General features: G+C 43.9%; 1 protein-coding gene and 1 long non-coding RNA gene across 4 annotated transcripts in view; one reads left to right on the top strand and one right to left on the bottom strand.

Moving 5' to 3' along the window:
* SPOPL (speckle type BTB/POZ protein like) overlaps positions 1-7,254 on the bottom strand; it is a 33,965-nt gene extending 26,711 nt beyond the window's left edge. Inside the window, exon 1 of one of the 3 annotated variants that reach the window (XR_010832151.1) lies at positions 7,078-7,254. The gene's annotated coding sequence lies outside the window, so the exon portion shown is untranslated. The remainder of the gene's footprint in view (positions 1-7,077) is intronic. The other 2 variants (XM_066999032.1, XM_066999033.1) reach the window with 2 other exon arrangements.
* Positions 4,525-5,692, top strand: LOC106039356 (uncharacterized). Its single transcript, XR_001209191.3, has 2 exons — positions 4,525-4,975; positions 5,571-5,692. It is a non-coding gene; the product is annotated as an uncharacterized lncRNA (long non-coding RNA).
* Positions 7,255-12,843: the final 5,589 nt, after the last annotated feature.

Raw genomic sequence — 12,843 nt, 5'->3', positions numbered from 1 at the left:
ACTGAGCCCCACTGCTTCTTCAGCTGCAGAGGCCAGACGTCACTGCTCTTGTTTTCAGCTTCAGGCCGCTCACCTGGGGCTGCGAGGGCAAGGGAGAGGGGATGGTCCATGTCAGGCTGCCCTGCTGGAGTACTCCCCCAAAAGGCTAACATCGATTCACACACCAAAAATCTGTGCAAGTTTTTGAGGGTTCAAACTGAAGCCTAGGACTACATTCTAAGCAACAAGAAAAAATAGTGTCTTGCAAAAAGACTTGCTCACTTTTTTCACACCTACTTACACCACCAGTTTGTTCCTCTATGTGTAGGCTGCGAAGTTTAAACACAGCAGTAAGGCAAACAACACCAGGGGGCTGGCAGAGGCCCCTTGGGGCGGCCTGGCTAATCCAGGCACGGTTAAACAGATCACAGTTTGACAAAAGCAACCGGGGCTGATAAAAGACAAGCTTGCTCCTTTGTAGGACACTTCTTCAGCTGCCTTTGGGAGGCTGTTGCTGGCAACACACCCCACAAAACACCGCACACAGCCACCACCGTGGCCAGTTGCTCTCCATCACAAGGCGTGCCTCCTGAGCACCTGCTGAAGCCCTCAGCGCTAGCACCAGTAAATCAAATCCCTCCCAGTGCTTCTTCCCTGCTGTCCTGGAACTGCTGGGCCTGCGAAGGTCTCTGCGAGCTACAGCCGTAGGTTTGCTTCATCTTCACTGACGTCAGGGAGGCAGGCAGAAAGCCGGAGCCGGCCTGCTGCTCCTTGCCTCTGCCACACCAGGGGCAGCCCCGCCGCGATTCACCCCGACACGGCTGCCTCATCGGCCGGGGAGCAGCGCGACGCCTGCCGTGCCGCTCCGGAAAGCTGCCTTCACAGAAAAGAAAAAGAAACAGGAGGGGAAAAAAAATAAATGCAATCTACTATCAGGAAAGGAAGAAGCCAGCTCACACCAAAGAGCAAGCCCATCTTCACAAGCAACACAAAGTTTCTGTGAAGGGTATGAGGCTAGAATTTATCAGATACACAGATAACACACAGCCGATGATGTTATTGCCATGTATTTTTCCTCTTCCCACTCAGGGAGAGGTCTCTAACTGTCAGAGGGTAAGGCATATTTCCAAAAACAACTAATATTTAAATTCTTTAAAATGGTATCTGGCCTGTAAGAAATATTCAAAACTACTGACTACAGAATAAAATCTGATCTGACTTGATAACCTTATTTCTGTGACTAACCACTGCAATTAACTATGTAGACAGCATGCCACATGCAAAATTTCAGCAGGCTATTATCCATGGAAGCTTTACTCCTATTTCTACATATATCATGATTTTTGTTTATTTTTGGAGAGGAACCACACTTTAGGAAACACTGAGGATGAGGCACCTTTTGCCATAAGCAATACAGGTGCCCCCAGATGCAGAAGCCTCTTGTGGGACTTCACAGTGCAAATCCATTCTTCCCAACATATTCACTGTATCTCTCTTCTCAGGCCAACCACATGTCAAGTGTTTGTTTTCCCAGAAATGTTTAAAGTATAATTACACAAATGGTATCACACGCTTCAACACAAATATTCTTCCATTTCTGATTTTTAAAGTTCGTTTCCTACATGCACAGAAGTAACAAGCAAAATCTAGCTCAGCAGATTCTGTAGAGATCAGAAACGTCGAAACACGATCGCATCCCTTCTGCTCCTCTGAAGCCACACACACCAGCCACTACCAGCCCTAACTGTAAGCTCACGTCACCTTCAGTGGCTGGCGCAGCAACGTGCCATACATCAACCTACAATTACCCAAAAAAGCTAACTAGAGATTTCAGACCATTTGGTTTCTAGTACAACACTTCCAGAACTGAAGTAGTATGACTCAAGTCTTTGAGTTCACGCAGAGTGTAAGAAGAACTGAAGGCATGGAAAAAAAACACCTAAAAATAGGTACAAATCTGGTTGTACACAAGTAACTGCTGCAATTATCTTCACACACAGCAGAGACATGACATGAGTTGAGAGTTGAAAGGACAATATTTTGTCATCTTTTACAACAACAGTTATTCAATTTGATACATAAATATCAGTGTGACCAGTAAATACGATGCTCATTAAAAGCAGTTAAAGTTGTTTAATGTTATCATAATATATTGCTCCACCCCAGAAGCTGAAACAAACTATATTAAGCACTGGCTTGCTAAATTCATTACAGAACTGTTCTGCTGATTTTATCTTCAAGAGTTTTGATTACAAACAAATGACACTGAGAATAAACCCAGTTAGCTAAGAATCCATCTGTTTTAAAATTAAAAAAAGCACCAAAGACTACTTGTTGTGTTGCTGAGGTAATGTCTACAGATTAGGTAATTCAGAGCCCTATTGTGTTAAGTTCTGTGGACAGTAAACAAGTCCCTGCTCCAATGCATTTCAAGAAATTATTAGCTAACTAACACAAATCATTACACCCGTACACTAAGCGCTCAAAGCAACAAGTGACTTGTACTTAGAATTCATTTCAAGTTCAGGTAGTGGGTGGGTGTTTGTTTTATTTTGTTTGTTTTGACTTAAACATTGAAAACGGTTATGCTTCACAGGCTACAGGCAATGCTAATGGAGAAAACAGATTCATCAATTAGAAACTGAATAAAGAAAGCCAGGAAAATTAAAACTTTGGGGAAAGGTAGTTTTCCAAAGAAAGCGTCAACATGGAACAGAGAACTAGAAAGTATGACACCAGAGGAGAAAGTTACACCAGCTGCTCCTCCGGCCAGGAGGAGTTCTGCATCTACACGCAATTTCAGTTGTTCAGGAAGGGACGGCTGATGCAAATAACCTCAAACCTTTTTACAGACACCCAAGTCTAATTAATTTCCCAAGCATTTAATACACAACAAAACACGGCATTGCAAATAAATCAAGTGCGAGTCATCGCTCCCCCTCCTTCCATTCACCTCCATTTGTAGCCCTGCTTCGGGACTGATTTTGCAAGTGACTCGACAAAGTGTGAGCAGGCACCTGGGAGGGGATAAGCACTAAAGCAGCAATCAGGAAGAAGGACAAGGGAAAGCCTGGCTCCCAAGTTTCACCCTGCAATCCTCCCCACAGCACGGCACGAGCAGGTCCAGCAGCAAATCCTTCCCACCATGAGAACTTGGGCAGCTCCCCAGCTGCTGCAGACACGCACCCCAACACCAGCCGGGCCCTGGCCGAGAGCTACCCGGTGGCACCCTCCCCGGCACACCATTACTTGGCCTTTCTCTAAAGCTGCAAGTTAAATTACATGTCAAGTGATAATTCACCTTTGAACTACACGAATTAAGTCACAATATAGTGCAAAGAGCAAACATTGCACGCATGAAGGTGGATGGGACTGACACTGTTCAGTATTCGATTAGGTACTAATTAAAAGCTCAGCAGCTGTCCATCCTAAAGCAATCATACAGCATGAGTACAGAGCAAACTAGAGCTTCAAATACTGCTTAGCAGCTAAGTCAGCTCAAGTTTTTTTTAAGAGATATAAATTTCCTTTACGAAATATTCACACATACACAAGACGTAAATTACCATTTTGCAAGTGCTCATAAAACCCGCCAGCTTCACTCCATAAATTTAGCAATGAAATCAAGGAAGAGCACATTAAAACATTTCTAACGCTAAAAGAAGCAGTTAAAAGCAAAGTACGCACAAGGAGCCTCTCTAATAGAGGTAAGAACTCCACACGGAAATCCTTTTCTCTGTTCACCTAGCGTTCAACTTGACATGAAGCCCACTTAAAATTATTTCATCCACCTTTAATCTCTGAGCAAACAGCATGGAAAAGAACCTAGCTTCTTTTCCGCTAAAGCAACTGCCCATTCTCAAACCATGAAGTGGGACAATATATTACAATTGGTTTATGATTTCCCCGCAAAAAAAAAAAAGACTAGTAACCAATGAAACTTGGCAAGTGTAACATTTGTCACAAAAATTAAAGGGCTTTGGGGAGATACAACGTAGCATCATGGGTGAGCGATCTAATTCAGGGAATTTGAAGGTGTTACCTCTGCAGATTATTCCGTGTCAATGAGTTTCTGAATCAGCAGAAGGAGCATCTCGCTTTCCACTACATTTCCTAAACGCTAAATGCGAACACTGATCACAAGAACGCTGGCAGACACAACGAACTGCTTTGCGAGCATGCAGGCAAAGACCATAAAAAACCTTTATAGCCCACAAAGAATGGTTTTAAACCAGGCTACCAAAAACCACACAGGAAAGCTATTAACTTGGGTAAAACAGAGTTGTGAAAGTTGAGGGGGTTTCTGTTTAAGTTTACTCCAATACTGATCACCTGCCTGCCAAAATTCAACCACACCACACAAGTTGAACAGCACAACACGCGTGCTATCTAGCGCAGTATGCGCACTACTTAAGAAAGCCACTGAGCTATGGCAAGTGGCCATCCTCTCTCCGTAACAACTACCACTACAAGATTGCCATTACGACCAAACCTCCACCCCTCACACAGCTGCAACAGGTCTCTCATTTAATTAAGCACAAACTAAAGCAGAGGCTTCCTCCTTTTGTTTGAGGCGAGGATGCCAGTAAGCATACTTTTGGTACGGGTAGGACAAGGAAAAATAGAAATAAGTTGCCGTAAAGAAATAAACCGGGAAGTTTCTCAAGGAATGAAAGCAGGAAAGAAATCTGCTGTGAATATGCAGGAATTCTGAAGAGGGAGGAAAGGTATGGAGAGCAGAGGTATGAAAGCCTTGAGGAGGCCATCTCCAAAGCGATGGACCAAGCTCCATCACGGCCTCACACGCACCACAACGTTAAGCAACCAGTGATGCAACGGCATCTTCTATTTCACCCCAGAAAGGCCCCTGTGACGAAACAGAGCGTTGAATTAATTATTGGGTTTTTCTTCCTCTTCAGTCCGACGAGCTCCGCAGAGCCGGTACAGGGCTGCATGTCCCTCCACCGTCGCTATGCTAATAGGCTTCTGAAACCAGGTAATTCGCACAGGTTAACGCATCCCCAATGCATTGTTTTGCTACCCTGTCATTAGTTGACTGTGTAGCTTCTGAGCTGATTTGATGGAGACGGTTAAGGAAGCACCATCTGGGTGACTCCTAAGAAGCCAAAATGCTTTAGCATAAGCAGTGAGGGAGGACCTAAAAACAAGTGGGAAGAGAAGTGACACGACACCGACACTTTTCAAAGCACTCGTGCTTTGATCAGGGCAGAGTATTGTGAAGATCACACGATTTTACGATTACAAGTATCAAGTTCTTGCTCTCAATTATAGTAACAATCTCATGAAGATTTCCTTACTCTTAACCACGTTTTGTCAAGTACACAGAAGGCAAAAGGGGCACGTCGTAGACTTTTTTCAAAGCGACAGAAACGCCTGTAATAAACAAATGAGCCTGCCACAAAATATTGCCAGAGAAAAAAACCCACAAATATCTACTTCTCACCAGCAGACAGAAAGAGAATGAGATGGGGTGGTTCTGTAAAACGAGACACATGGAAGTCTCCTTCTGAGCATGCCCCAGGACCTGGAAACAAGCTTGAAATTTCTAACTACGGTCACCTCCTCTACAGGGGCACAAGACAAAGAAAACAGTTATAGCAGATAGTGAAGAGACTGCACATGACGGAGTGGGAAAACCACAAATTCAGACACAAAACCAAGAAAGAATAAATAAAAAAGGAAGTTGATGAGATCTATGTGCAAGTCTTAACTACATTATCTATTACTGCCCACAGCCATTTCTTTTCTACTTTAACTTGTGCTGTTAATAACTGGTTTGTCTCTCCCGTATGCTTATTTTTGTTTTTTTTTTTTTTCAAATGCATAAAAATTAACAGAGAAACACAATGTATTGGGTAAAGGAGAAAAGTAGCTTTTATAATATGTAATTTCAACTGACTGTCCAAGATGATTTGTCCAAGTGATTAGGACAGAAAAAAATGTGTTTTTTAAAAATCCATTTTATATTTGTTCTACAGCATCTACAAGTTTTTAATAGCAACAAGTAGCTCACAGTTCAAAACATAACTCTATTTTTACTGACAGTCTAAAAGCAAACTGAAGTTAAAAGTCTGGCAGAAAGCTGTTTCGAGGCAATACAACACCGAGGATATTTCTGGATATTTAAAATCTCAGGTTTCCAGAAGAGAGTTAAAAGTAGCTTCTGGTGATGTACCAAACCCTGCCGCGTTTGTAGCTTTATGTACAAAAGATATATTGCTTAAAAGTGATTTTCCCTGCCTGAATATCCGCTTACGGGGGTTGCAGGGGGCACACCACGCAGTAGGCAGCCAAGCATTGGTGTTTGTCCGAGATCTATATGCCAGAAGCACAGGAGGAGCCAGGTGAAATACTGAGGGCCTGCTAAGGCAACAGTGTCCGATTAAAAAGGGATTTTTGCTCCCAGAAATAACAAAAAGTTCCGGTAAAAACCGGAGAAGAGCCAAAACTTTTTCTTTTTCCCCCGGAGCAGCGAAACAAACCCCTCGGCAGCCGCACGCACGGCTCGGCTGCGGCCCCCCGCTGCAGCAGCCCCTGCAGCCGCCTGCGATACCCATCAGAACAGCGCTGGGGAGGCCGAGGGAGGGCCCGGCCCGGCTGCCGAGCTCGGAGCTTCCTCCCTTTGTGTCCGGGGCCGGCCCGCTGCCTCCCGCAGCGCCTTCCCCCGGCGCGGCGCTACCCACTGGGTTGACCTGGCGGCCCTGGGGGGGGGGGGGGTGCAGGTAACCCCGCACCGGGGCGGCCCGGCCGGCATTTCGGGGCGGCTTCGCCTCCTCCACTTCCCCCCCCCCCCCCCCCCAAACCCCCGGTGACGTCTCCCGTGACGCAATACCAACCGATGACATCACCGGCTGAAAACCGGCGTCGGCCGAGGCACAAAATGGAGCCCGGCCGCGGCCTCGCGGGGCCACCCACCGCCCCCCGGGCGTCCCCAACCCCACCCCCGGGGGGCTCACACCGGGCCGGGCCCTCCGGGAAGGCCCCGGGGACGCCGGCAGGGGGCACGACAAAGGCCTCCCGCCTCCCCCCCCCCCCCAACCCCCGGTCCCTCGGAGCCCCCGTCCATGCGCTACGTACCGGGGCGCGGCGGCTCTCATAGCGCCGGGGCGGGGGCGGGCGGCCGGCGGTCAGCGGCGGGAGGCGGAAGCGGCGAGGCCGGGCGGTGGCGGAGCCGCATCGCGGCCCCTCGCGGCTCCCGTACGGCCCCGCCGAGGAGCCGCCGCCGAGCCGCCGCCGCACTTCCGGGCACGGAGGGGGCGGGGAGCGCCGCGCCGAGCAGAGCCCATCCGGGGACTCCGCGTGGCCGCGCCCCCGCCCGGGCGGGGCGGGGAGAGGGCGGCCGTGAGGGGGGGGCAGCCGTTGGCGCTGAGGTGGCGGCGGTTGAGGAGACCTGGGGGTGCGGGAACCCAAAGGTTCCCCATTGGCCCCCCCCCCCCTTACCGACTGCTTCAGGGTCCTCTCAGAGCTTCTCATGGCTTTTTATTTGTCCGTTTTCAGACGGGTTAACCTGAAAATTACCCTCGCCCTCTCCATGTCCTGCCAGGTGTTAGGACTGTGAGAAATAAAGTTGTGTGGAAAATTCCGCTAAGCTCCTGTGTTCAACACAGGGGAGTATGTTGTGCTGATACGGGGAAGGTCCCGCTGTCCCAAAATAAGGGGGATCGCTGAGAAAAACAGGACGAGCAATGTGAAATAAGTAAAAACAAAAAAAATCTCTTGGCCCTCTAGTCACAAGAGAAGGGGAAAAGAAGGAAATTACCAGTCAAATAAAACGGTACATATATGGTATAGTAATAACCATCGAGAAGTTTGTGAACCTGCGGTAATGAGGTGAATGTGGTAATGTGAACCTCTGCCAATGAGGAAACCGGGGAGGAATCAGGCATCGGGTAATAGGGGATATAAGGTTATGATACGCTTTTGCTGGGCACTCCTGCTTGTAGTCCACCCACCATTTCGATCGCAAATAAAACTGCTTCACTGAGATCCTTGCCTGAACCTGTGTTACTGGCTGCAGAGTGTTTCTCATGGGACCTGAGGAGAACCGGCCCACTTCCATTCCCTCCCAGGTAATGTGCAGCACCCAGCAGTTGGGAGAGTATCTGGCCTTATCTCTTTCCCATAGTCCAGGTGGAATAAATTGCTCTAAATTGACATATTGCTTCTAAAAATGAAGGAAATTAAAATTCTAAATTCCATATGCAGTACTGCAGTCTTCTTTGTGGAGAATTGTAAATAAAACTTGTGTAAAACGCTTTTTTTTTCTTTCATTTTTTTCTGAGACCTATAACCTTATGGATAATATTAGCTATGGACACAATTAAGACTCACTGAGACACAATTAAGGCTCACTGACACCTCAATTCCCTCCCTCGAGAACGAGCACTAATAATCCATACACGCAGCACTGTGCTGGGTGAGGATACCCAGGCAAGGTCTCAGAATCAATACAGCTGCATTAGGGAGGCACATTGCCCTGGATCATTCATCCTGCAGAGAAAAACTGCACTGATGCGGCCATAGTGCTTTTGGTAGCACTTGTTCACTCAGAACGATTTCAGGTACTTTTCCAATGTGGCACTGTGCTTTTGGATGGCTCAGCATTTTTTGGGTGGTTGGTTTATTTTGCTTCATTCCAGCCCTTGAAGGAAATAGCTTCAGAGCCACAGCAAGTGTTTATTCCATTTAGCTGAAGATGACACTTGGAGGAGGACTAGGCTGTTACCTTTTATAAAGCCCACTACTTAGAAGAATATACATCTTGCCTTTGTTGTTTCTGTGAGACACAAGCAGAATAGACCGTCAGGATTCTTGGTATTGTGAGCTGAACAGTTCAGTGCTTGGAGTAGCTATTACGAAGGGGAAGGAAGTTAAAAAGGTCTGTTCTTTCACAAGACAGAACTAACTCTATTAGAAATCAAGGGTGTGTTCCTGCTTCTAACTGAAAAGGCCATATGGGAATCTTATGATTTAAGCGGAGTAGTTTAGCACATAAGGAAAGCAGTAGGCTAAGATCATTTCATATAGTAACTACCACCTCCTTTAAATCCCACTTTAGAGGAAGTCTGCAATGATGGGTCATTAACAGCAGCTGTGAAAAACACATGCATATTTGTCAACAGACAAAAGGTGAGAGTACAGCTCAGAAGTTTTTAGGCTGCCATCAAAGCATGCATCTCTTGGTTTAAGATTTTTTGCTTTCCCTCAGAGACGTAATATTCTGATGTGTGGGCAAATGCCACAGACAGGCGTGCAAATGGTTGCCAAGTAAAGCAACAAGCACTTTCCAGATCTGGGTCTCCAGCTGGTTTTCGCAGAAACTGAATTTATTTTCCTGTACTTTTTTCAACAACTGCTCAGTCTTATTCTCTGCTATTCCCATTTTCATATCCTGAGTTTGTTTCTCCTCTCGGTGCCAAATTACAGCGTGCCAAACAGCACCAGCCTCTTGCATCACATCAAGGTGAAATACCATCAAGTCAGGATGCATCAGTATTGTTTGCATTATAGCAGCACTTAGCGGGTCAACAGAGATAAGTGGCCTTTTATACCAGACGTTTTACAAAGCATGCGACAAACAAAGAGTTTATAATCTAATTAGAAAAGACAGAAAATTGTAGAGAAAAACAAGGGTGACATGATTAACTACGCTTAGAGAGCAAAGATTGCAGCGGAGAGCAGGGAACCAAGCTTTCCTGAATCCGGAGTGAATGCCCTAGATCATACTTTCTCTACTCAGGCAGAGGGCCCACAGGAATATGCACATACAATATAAGCTTTTTGTTTGTTTGTTTGTTTTTTACTACTATCATATTCTTGAAAGCTTTTCAGGGAAAGGTAACATGTTACATTGCTGTCTATAAAGAGGTTAAAGCCAAAAAGAAGAAAAATGCCTCTGTAGATGTTCTTTCTTCTCATCTTCCACTGGGATAGAGCAATGTTTCCACTGCACTGCAGTGCTGCCTTCCTTCTCTGGAAGTTCTCATATTCCTCTATTGATACCTTCTTGAGGGTAGACTTTTTTATCAGCATAACTAACAATTATTAGGGGTTTCTTTATAGAATAAATTCATTTAAGAATGCTCATTGAAAGAATAAGAAAGCATATTAACACACAGTTATAAAAGGATTAGCATTTGGAGGCTTTAAGTGCTCTAATCTGGGTAGACAATACAAGCTTTTGTCTTTCCAGGGTGATCAAGTTTCAGGCTGTCAGGATTTTCACCTTAGATAAATCCTTCAGCATAAAACTCGTCTGGCCTATATTAAACATCAGATTTCCTGTGCTACTATTTGAAACAGAGAAAGTAATCCAGGTTACTGACCGGATTTCCTCATCCTTGTTGTGCGATAAGAGGTGGACTGTATGAATTCAACTGCTGCACACGATGATGTTAACTCTCAGAATGTTTAAAATAGATTAGTTTCAGTATTAGGCGTCTGAGCAGTCCCACAGATTTAAGGGAAAGAGTAGCATATGTAAACACGCGCTTAAATGATTTGCAAATTGAAGTTACAAGTGAGAGTAATTCTCTACCCAATAGGTAACCACATTTCAGTTGTGAAATTATATATCCTAATTTCTGGTTCATTATAAACTTCTTTGAGATCTTTTTGGTGTGAGGAAGCATTTTACACACATGCAAACGCATTGCTGCGATATGTTTTTGAGACTGAAAACTAGATTAAGATAATCTTTTTGAATGAAAGTCAATACTTGCATAGTAATTTCATCTAATTTCTTAAGCAAGTTAATCACTTTTATAACTGATGCTAGAAAAATCAATGGCAAACAACCCAAGACTGTTAGTGTCACATGCTTTCTGGTTTTCTTTCCTCCCATGTCCAAATGAGAGTACCTTCTGAAAGAATCGTGATAAATCTGTAATAACTTTTTTTTTTTTCCCCCTACCCTATTTAGTTGTAAAAGAGCAACATTTCAAACATACTGCCAAGCTGTATGGTTGATTTTACATTAAATAAATTCAGGGGATGATTTAGCTGATATGAGTCCCACTTTTATGGACAGTTTTAAAAGTGTATAATTTTTCATCAAAGACGTTTTTTAGTCTTTTTATAATGTAGCGGCTTACAAAATTGAATTGCTTTTTGGAATATGAAATTCCAGGGTATTAAGGCATTGCCCAACTTAGATTGACTTGCCACCTTATTTTTTTAATATATTTTGCTTTTAGGTTTTCTTCCTTAAAAGAAAAATAATAAAACCTGTTAAGCTGCAACAGACTAATAATTTCTTACAGGTTAGTGATACAGCTCTAAAATTAACCAGTAATGTTTCAAGAGAATGCTCCTTCGCTTGAAAAACACTCTTCACTGGAAAATACATGCTAGGTTTGGCAGAAAGGCTTTAGCAAGCATGCGGTTTCTTCTGAAGGAGACTGTCTGAAGAAACAGCTACTATTCCAGTGGCTATCATGAAGAGCCTACTAGGGTTGGGTGGGTCAGATTCAAGTCTCTGTTTTTTGCCATTTAGGTGAAAATTTTGATCTCCTGTCTTTTCCATCACTAATAAGACCTTGATCACCAAGGTATTCGCTTAAGAATAAGCAATAGGAATATTCTTTGTTCTTCTCTGCTTCTACTTTGTATAAATAAGCTTTGATGTTAGCAGAGACTTGAACTTGGGACTTCCAATTTTTGCCTGAGCTCAGCAGCTGTTCTGTCTGAGCTTCCCCTTCTTCTTTAATTAAAAACAAATAAACACATCAAAAATTTTCATCCGAAAGGTGAAATAGGAAAACATTTGAGTTTTCTGGCTTTCACAAGATGGGCAAATATTTCCCGCTAAATTTTAGTTAGCTTTACAATGCATTTTTGTTCAAGGGAAGCTTGAAAAATACAGCACCTGTATTTTTTCTCCCTCAATAGAAGCCTGATGTGTTAAAACAGGAAGTTATTAAATAGAATTTGCTTTATATTGTTATGCTCTTCATCCTCAGTTTCTCTTTTGTGTTCGCTGTATTCTCTAGAACATCTTAAACGAGATAGTAAGGACTTCAAAGCAGGTATCATATCTTTCTATGGATATTTATTTAATGCATTGTGGAAGAGAACTGATTGAAAAGTGGTTGCAGCAGTACATGACGTTATTTTTTTTTCTGCAGAATATCCTACTGCAAATCATTGACCACCTTTGGTTAGTTACTCCTCAGTATTCTCTAACACATTATCACCAGTTTCTTGTCCAAAAAAAATCTCATATTCCTTTCAGTCATCCACCCCTACAAATCTTCTACCTTTTCCTTATCTTTCCTTCATGTACATATACGCCATTGAATTCATTCATATTTGCTAGAACTGCACAGCTGTGTCTGTATAACTGTGTGCTCTGTCCCAGGTTCTTTCTACTTTAATCTCTCATCACTGCAGTCTCTCAGGGCTATTGCAGTGTCACTGAGGTGATCACAAAAAAGATGGCAAACCTGTGGTATTATTTTATATGCTTGATAAGACACATCCCTTACAGCTACTTCTGCTTCCAAGTTCACGTTCCCTGCTGCGAATCATGAAATATTTGCAGCTCTTTTTACAACAAACAAGCCTTTTCCCACACACACATGTACAATGAGACTTTTTTCATAATGAGAACTGATAGGCAGTCTAAATACAGGAATAATTACTGTTAGCTGCATATGCAATTAAGAACAAGAACTACTGAAGTCCTTTTGCTTTGTTCCGTTTTCTTTAGAAATACGGTTTCCCAGGCTGTAACTTGGAAACTAAATACATCCCTGGATGTGATAGATTTTTTACAATATTCCCCAGTGGGAAAGATGATGGTGATTTTTTGTGAATTTTATAGAAGACTTGTTAAAGAATGAG

This window comes from Anser cygnoides, chromosome 6 (assembly GCF_040182565.1).
Source record: "Anser cygnoides isolate HZ-2024a breed goose chromosome 6, Taihu_goose_T2T_genome, whole genome shotgun sequence".
Classification (NCBI taxonomy): Eukaryota; Metazoa; Chordata; class Aves; order Anseriformes; family Anatidae; genus Anser; species Anser cygnoides.
The sequence above is the reverse complement of the archived record's forward strand: the minus strand, read 5'-3'. Positions and strand labels throughout refer to the sequence as shown.